A 7916-nucleotide genomic window follows, 5' to 3' on the forward strand; every position below is an offset into this window, starting at 1 on the left:
ATAATGAGCAACAGCAGCTCCGAGATCGCGCAGCGGAATTTTCAACCTTTCTCTTGGAACCTCCAAAATGTTTCCAAGTCTCCCGATGTGCCGGCAACCTGCTGTATAATTGCCGAGTCAACTGCTGGTGTCCAGACCCTGAATGAACCCGACATCCCCAGGATACGAACCTCCTGCGCCTCTTCTTCCTTTTTAAGTCAATTCATTCTTCTCCCAAAATGAGGTATAAAAAAAGCCTTGGTGTATGTAACAGGTTGTTCTACCATAAATAACTATTGTGTGCACTGTAAATAAATATATTCCCTGCTTATGTCAATACAGGAGGACCAGAGCCTGGGAGAGCCAGAGGATCTGACACATGCAGAACCAGGAAATCAGACACTGGCAGAGCCAGGGGATCTGACACTTTCTGAAACAGAGGATATGACACTGTCTCTACCAGAGGGTCTGATATAGGCCGAATCTGTTGGTTTGACAATGATTGAATCAGGGGATCAGTCACTCACTTAACCAGGGGATCAGTCAGTCGCTGAACGAGGGGTTCAGGCACTCGCTGAGCAAGGGGATCAGCTAATAGCTGAATAAGTGCTGTAGAGTCACGAAGTCAAAGTTGTGGACTTGTAAAGCGCAGGAACAGGCCCTTCAGCTCATCGTGTCTCTGTTAGCCACCTGCACCAAACTACTTTAATCGCATTTTCCATCACTGGGCACATAGCCATGTCTGCTATGACGTTTCAAGTGCTCATCTAAATACTCCTCAAACGTTGTGAATTTTCCGTCCTCTACCACCACTTCTGGCTGTGTGTTCCAGATTCCAAACGCCTCTGGGTGTGAAGAAATGTCCTCAAATCGCCTTACCTTAAATCTATGCCCCCTGGTTATTGACACATCATCTCAGGGCAAACGATTCTTCTCACCTCCACAATCTAATTCTCTCATAGTTTTGCATAGCTCTGTCAGGTCCCCCCAACCCCCCACCCCCCCACCCACCCAGCATTCTCTGCTGTAAGGAAAACAACCCTAGCCTATCCAGCCTTTCTTCATAGCTGAAATTCTCAACCCTGGCAACATCCTGCTGTATCTCCTCCGCATCCTCGCCAGTGCAATCACATTATTCCAATAGTTTGGCGACCAGAGCTGCACACAGTACTCCAGCTGTGACCCAAATATATTTTTATAAAGCTCCACCTTAATCATCCCGATTCTAAATTCTATGCCTCCGCTAATAAAGGCACATATCCCGTAAGCCTTCCTAACCACCTTATCTTCCTCCGCTGCTGCCTTCAGGGATCAATGAACATCTACACCAATATCCCTCTGATCCCCTGTTCTTCCGAGGGTCCTACTATTCACTGTGTATTCATTTGCCGTGGTGGGCTCCGAAATGCATCAGCTCACATTTCTCAGGATTAAGTTCCATGTACCACCGCTCTGCCCATCTTAACAGCCCACCTATATCGCCCAGGACTCTAAGCCTTTCCTCTTCACTAATTAACAGCAGGGTTCCGAGCACCGATCCCTGCGATACACCACGGGACAGAGGCTTCCAATCGCAAAAGCAAACTTCGACCATCACCCTCTGCCTCCTGCCACGAAGTAAATTTTGGCTCCAATTTGCCAAATTGCCCTGGATCCCGTGGGCACTTAACTTATTGAACATTCTCCCATGTGAATCCTTGTCAAAAGCCTTACTGAAGTACATGTTCACTACATCAACAGCACCACCATCATCTACACAACCAGCCAGCCCCTCCATAAATTCAGTCAAATGTGTTAGATATGACCTCCCTCTGAGAAAGCCGTGCTGACTATCTCTGACTAACCATTACCTCTCCATGTGGAGAATAATCCTGTCCCTCAGACTTGTTTTTGTCAATATTTTCACAACCACTGATGTAAGACTCACTGGACTGTAATTACCAGGTTGATCACTGCAACACTCCTTGAATAATGTTGTTACATTCCCTGTCCTCCAGTCCTCTGGAGCTCTCCTGTGGCCAAAGGGATTTGAAAATTAGTGTCAGGGCCCTTGCAATCTCCTCCCTTGCCTCACGGAGCAGCCTGGGATACACCTCATCTGGGCCTGGGGGTTTATCAATGTTCATTGTCGCTAAAATCATTAACCCCTTCTCTCTTCCAATACCAATTTGTTCAAGTATATCGCAGTCCCCCTTCCAGATCACTTGACCTACGTCCGAACACACCCTTTTGTGAACACAAGTGAAAATTAAGAATTCAAATCATCACTTACGTCCTACAACTCCACGCACACATTGCCACGTTGGTCCATAATGCACCATACTCATTGCCTGGTTATCCTCTTGCCCTTAATATATTTATAAGATGCCTTGTGATTTTCCTTCACCTTGCCCCTTATTCACCCTCCTAATTACATTTTCAGTACGCCCTACACTTTCTACACTACGCTAGTGCTTCCACTGTTTTAAGCCCTCTGTACCTGACATGAGCTTTCTTTATTTTGCTTGTTTCCCTTGACATCCAGAGTTCACTGACGTTGTTGATCCTACCCTTCACATACACTTTAGCCACATCCTGTCCTGTCAATTTGAAATCGGCCTTCTCCGATTCATGACCTTTATTTCCGGTCTATCTTTGTCCTTTCCCATAATTACCTTAAGTCTTACAGAGGTACGGTTACTATTTTGGAACTGCTGCCACATTGACACTTATACCACTTGCCGGCTTCATTCCCTCAGACTCGGTCCAGCACCGCCCCTCCCTTGTAGGAATGTATGCATGCAGGCTCCAAAAAGCTCCCCTGCATGCACATTATGATTTCCGTCACCGTCCACCCCCCCCCCCCCCCCCCCCCCACCACCAACGCCCCCCCCCCCCCCCCACCCCGCAACCCGCTCCCTCTAAGTTTTCCACTTTAACACCCCACATTAATATTGGGGAAGTTGAAATCCCCTACTGGTATTGCCCAATTACATTTAATATTCTCTGAGATTTGCCTGCATATCTGACCCTCTTCCCAACAACTCGCCTCCTCCCGCGCTACCCACCCCACCCCCCCCCAACCCCACACCCCCCACTACCCACCCAGCACTGTATCGGGGATGAGGCATTCACTGAAACAAAGGATCAGATACTGGCTGAACGTGAGGATGAGACACTGACTGAATCAGAGCACAAGGCACTGTATGCACCATTGGATCTCACCCATTCAGGGTCAGCGAATACGATGCCCTCAGATCCAGAAGATCTGACTTGAACCACAGCATCTGACACAGTCTGCAACGCTGGATCCCATTCTGTCTGAATCAGAGCGCCTGGCACTGACTGTAACAGTGGATATCACTCTGTCTGGGCCATAAGATCGGACATTTTCTGACATTTCTGATCCAGTGGATCTGATAGTGCCTGATCCAGTGGATCTGACACTGAAGCAGAGGATGAGGCACTTGGTGAAACAGAACACAAGACATCGTCTGTAACATTGAATCTCACTCCTTCTGATCCAGATTACCTGACACTATCTGAACAGGAAAACCTGACACTAACAGAAAAAGAGGATCTGGCCCTGACATCTGACATTCTCTGAACCTGAGGAAATGACACCGCCTGCTGTAGGTTATCTGACACTGTCTGAACCAAAGCACCTGACAAAGCCTGTAGCAGTGCCTGGACCAAACGTTCTAATACTGCCAGATACACAAGATCTATCACTAATCGTTTCAATGTTTCTGGACTATCTGGAGCAGCGGACCACACTCTGTGTTAACTAGGAGGTCTGAAACTGTCTGCTCCAGTTGACATGACAGAGCCTGAACCATGGAATCTGACACTGTCCGATCTACTGGACCTGGCACGATCTGAATCACTGGATATCACTCTGCCTGAGCCAGATGATCTGACACTGTCTGTTCCAGAGGATCTTACACTGTCTAATCCAGTGGACCTGACACTATCAGAAACGTTAGTCCTGACACAATTGGACACAATGGATCTCACTCGCTCTGCTCCAATGGATCTGACATTTCCTGAAACAGTGAATCTGGCACTATGTGATCCAATGGATCTCATTCTGTCTGATCGGTGGATCTGTGTCTCTATAAACTGTTTAATATATTTTCCATAATGGTTGAATCTATGGACAACCAGGTGCCTCCCACGACATCCTTGCACAGTTAGTGGGAAAGCGTGTTCAGGATGCCGGGAAGAGTCCAGTGAGTGAGTGAATTGAGAGCCCGGATTAAAGTTCATGCTGGGAATACCTGAGGACTCTTAAACAAAAAAAATAAAAATACCTGGAAAAACTCAGCAGGTCTGACAGCACCTGCGGAGATGAACACAGTTAACGCTCCAAGTCAGTATGACTCTTCAACAAAACTAAGGAAAAAAGCGAAAGGAGGTGAAATAGAAGCTGGTTTAGTAGGGGGGGCGGGGGGGTGGGGGTGGTGGGGGGTGTGGGTGGGGTACAAGTAGAGCTGGATAGAGGGCCAGTGATAGGTGGAGATAGCCAAAATATGTCATGGACAGGAGGACAAAGAGGTGTTGACGGTTGTGATACTTTCTAAGAAATGTGCTAATAGGTGACATTAAGGGTAGAAAGCAGGACGAGCAAGGTATAGATATCCCTAGTGGGGGTGAGGTAGGGGGAAGGGATCGAAATAGTCTAAAAGTTAGGGATAAAACAATGGATGGAAATACATTTACAATCAATGGAAAAAGATGGGAAAATAAAAATCTCTTTAAATTATTGGGAAAAAAGGGAGAATCGGAAAGGGGTTGCGGATGGAGGAGTGAGTTAATGACGTAAAGTTATTGTTTTTCTATTTTTCCTTAGTTCTGTTGAAGAGTCATATACGGACTTGAAGCGTTAACAGTGTTCCTCTCCGCAAATGCTCTCAGAACTGCTGAGTTTTTCCAGGTATGTTTATTTTTGTTTTGAATTTCCAGCAACCGCATTTTTTTTTCCTTTCACCTGAGGACTCATGGCCCAGAGTGAAGAGCGCATGCGCGGACGGAGAATTGTCGGGGGGGGTGGGGGGAGGTTGAGGATGGCAACGCATGCGCAGATCCGGGAATGGAAAGTTGCACTCGTGCGCAAAACCGGTGGGGAAGGCAGAACGCGGCACACGTTGATGGAGTGGGAGGGGGCCTTAGCGCATGCGCGGAAAGGCAGGGAAGGGCGGGGCGCGTGAGGAGGGGAGTGCGGCGCGAAGAACAGGCGATTGCTCTGCACGGACGCGGACCGTCGTCGGGCTGTGGGGGAGGGGAGGAGCAGCAGAATAATGAGGGTGAATGGCGGGATTGGAGACAGCGAACCCCTGAGCTCGCGGAAGGTCTTTCCGTACCGTAGTGTGTTGGAAGGAAGACAATGCGCATGTACGGTGGTTGAGGAGGCGGGATGTGTCAACATCATATAGGAATGCCGCCGGACTGCGCGTGCGTGACCGGTAACAGTGGGACTGCGCATGCCCGGATGCGATTGGCGGGAAGAGCAGCGCGAGATTGTCGATTCAAAAATAAACGGTCGGGCAGCGACCGCACGTGCGCAAGAGCCGGAGATCCAACCCTTCCGTAGAGATCAACTAGAGAGGGATCTTACACTGGCGTTGTGTCAGAATCAACTAGAGAGGGATCTCACACTCTGGCTGTGTCAGAGATCAACTAGAGAGGGATCTCACACTGGGGCTGTGTCAGAGATCAACTAGAGAGGGATCTCAAACTGGGATTCTGTCAGAGAGCAACTAGAGAGGGTTCTCTCACTGGGGTTGTGTCAGAAATGAACTAGAGAGGGATCTCACACTGGGGCTGTGTCAGAGATCAACTAGAGAGGGATCTCACACTGGGGCTTTGTCAGAGATCATCTAGAGAGGGATCTCACACTGAGACTGTGTCAGAGATCAACCAAAGATGGATTACACACTGAGGCTGTGTCAGAGATCAACTAGAGAGGGATCACACACTGAGGCTGTGTCAGAGATGAACCAGAGAGGGATCTCACCCTGAGGCTGTTTCAGAGATCAACTAGAGAGTGATTCCACTGTACACTGCCTCCTTGCCCTGCCTGTACACTAAGCCACTTTCATCCTTAGTTGCACTTACCCGCGCGCAGTTTACTCTGTGCTAATCTTCATCACCCTATGCCCGGCTAACTCATTCTTAGCCCTGTCCCCTTCATCATTCACGGCCTCACGCTTCCTGTACTCTTTACATCATGAATCTGCATCTCTCTCACTCTGTGCCTCAACACTTACTTCTAGGAATAGAAGGCTTAGGAGCAGGAGTAGGCCTTTCGGCCCATCGAGTCTGATCCTCCAATCGATAAGATCATTCCTGATCTGACAGTGGCCTCAAACCCTCCTTCCTGTCCGCCACTCCCCGCATCACTAGACTGTCTTCTCCATCAAGATTCCATCTTCAATAAATTGAATGATGGCGCCTCCATTGCTTTCCGAGAAAGAATTTTGGTGTCCTTAGCTATTCCCGGCCCCTTCCCCTTCCTCATTCCTCCTCATTATTCCGATTCACACTGCACCTTCACTCATTCCGATACCTCATCACGCGAAACTCAAAGCCCTCTTTTCCCCGTTGCCCTCATCATTTAGTTCTTTATTTAAATCATTCATGGGATGTGGGCAACGCTGGCTAGGCCAGCATTTGTTGCCCATCCCTAAATGCCTCTTGTGAAGCTCGTGCTTTGCTGTCTTCATGAACCGCTGCAGATCATGTGGTGTAGGTACACCCGCAGTGCTGTTAGGGCGGGAGTTCCAGGATTTTGACCCAGTGCAAGTGAAGGCACGGCCGATTTACAAAGAAAAGTACAGCACAGGAACAAAAAGGCCCTTCGGCCCTCCAAGCCTGCGCCGATCATATTGCCCGTCAACTAGAAAATATATTTCCAAGTCAGGATCGTGTGTGGCTTCGAGAGGATCCGCCAGGTGGTGGCGTTCCCCCTTGTCTGGTTCCCTTGTCCTTCTATATGGTAGAGGTCACAGGTTTGGGCGGTGCTGCCGAAGCAGCCTTGCTGAGTTTCTGCAGTGCATCTTGTAGATGGTAAGCACTGCTGCCACATTGCATCGCTGGTGGATGGAGTGAATGTTTGTGGATGGCGTGCAAATCATGCAGGCTGCTTTGTCCCGCACGGTGTCAAGCTTCCTAAATGAAGTTGGAGCTGCATTCATCCAGGCAAGTGGAGAGTATTCCATCACACTCCTGACTTGTGCCTTGTAGGAGCTGTTTAGTCTTTGTGGAGCCAGGAAGTGGGTTACTCTCTGCCGAATTCAGCGCCTCTGACCTGCTCTTGTAGCTACGGTATTTATATGGCTGGTGCAGTTCAGTTTCTGGTCAATTGTAACCCCTGGAATGTTGATAGTGGGGGAAGCTGTGTTTAATTCTGTCTACCACACTTTGGGAAGAATGTGAAGGTTGCAGAGAGAGAGAGAGAGCAGAAAAGAGTCATGAGAATGGCTCCAGGGATGAGGAGCTTCAGTTATGTAGCTATATTGGAGAAATTGGGTTTGTTCACCTTGGAGAATAGAAGGCTGAGAGGGGATTTGATCGAGGTGTTCACAATCATGAGGGGTCTGGATAGGGTAAATGGGGAAAAGCTGTTCCCATTAGCGGAAGGATTGAGAACCAGAGGTACACAGATTTATGGCGATTGGCAAAAGAAGCAAAGGAGATGTGAGGAGAAACTTTTTCATGCAGCGAGTGGTTAGGATCTTAACCGAGCTGCCTGAGTGTCTGGTGGAGATAGGTTAGATCCAGGCTTTAAAGAAGGAATTGGATTATTATCTGAAGAGAAGAAACTTGCAGAGCAAAAGTGAAAGGGCAGGGAGAGTGGGGCTAGCTGAGTTGTGCTTGTAGAAAGCCAGCATGAACAAGACCGGTAGAATTGCCTCCTTCTGTTTTTCTTTCTGGATATCGTGGATCATTAGTTCAGG

This window comes from Cetorhinus maximus, chromosome 37, assembly GCF_964194155.1.
Source record: "Cetorhinus maximus chromosome 37, sCetMax3.hap1.1, whole genome shotgun sequence".
In the NCBI taxonomy this organism is placed as follows: domain Eukaryota; kingdom Metazoa; phylum Chordata; class Chondrichthyes; order Lamniformes; family Cetorhinidae; genus Cetorhinus; species Cetorhinus maximus.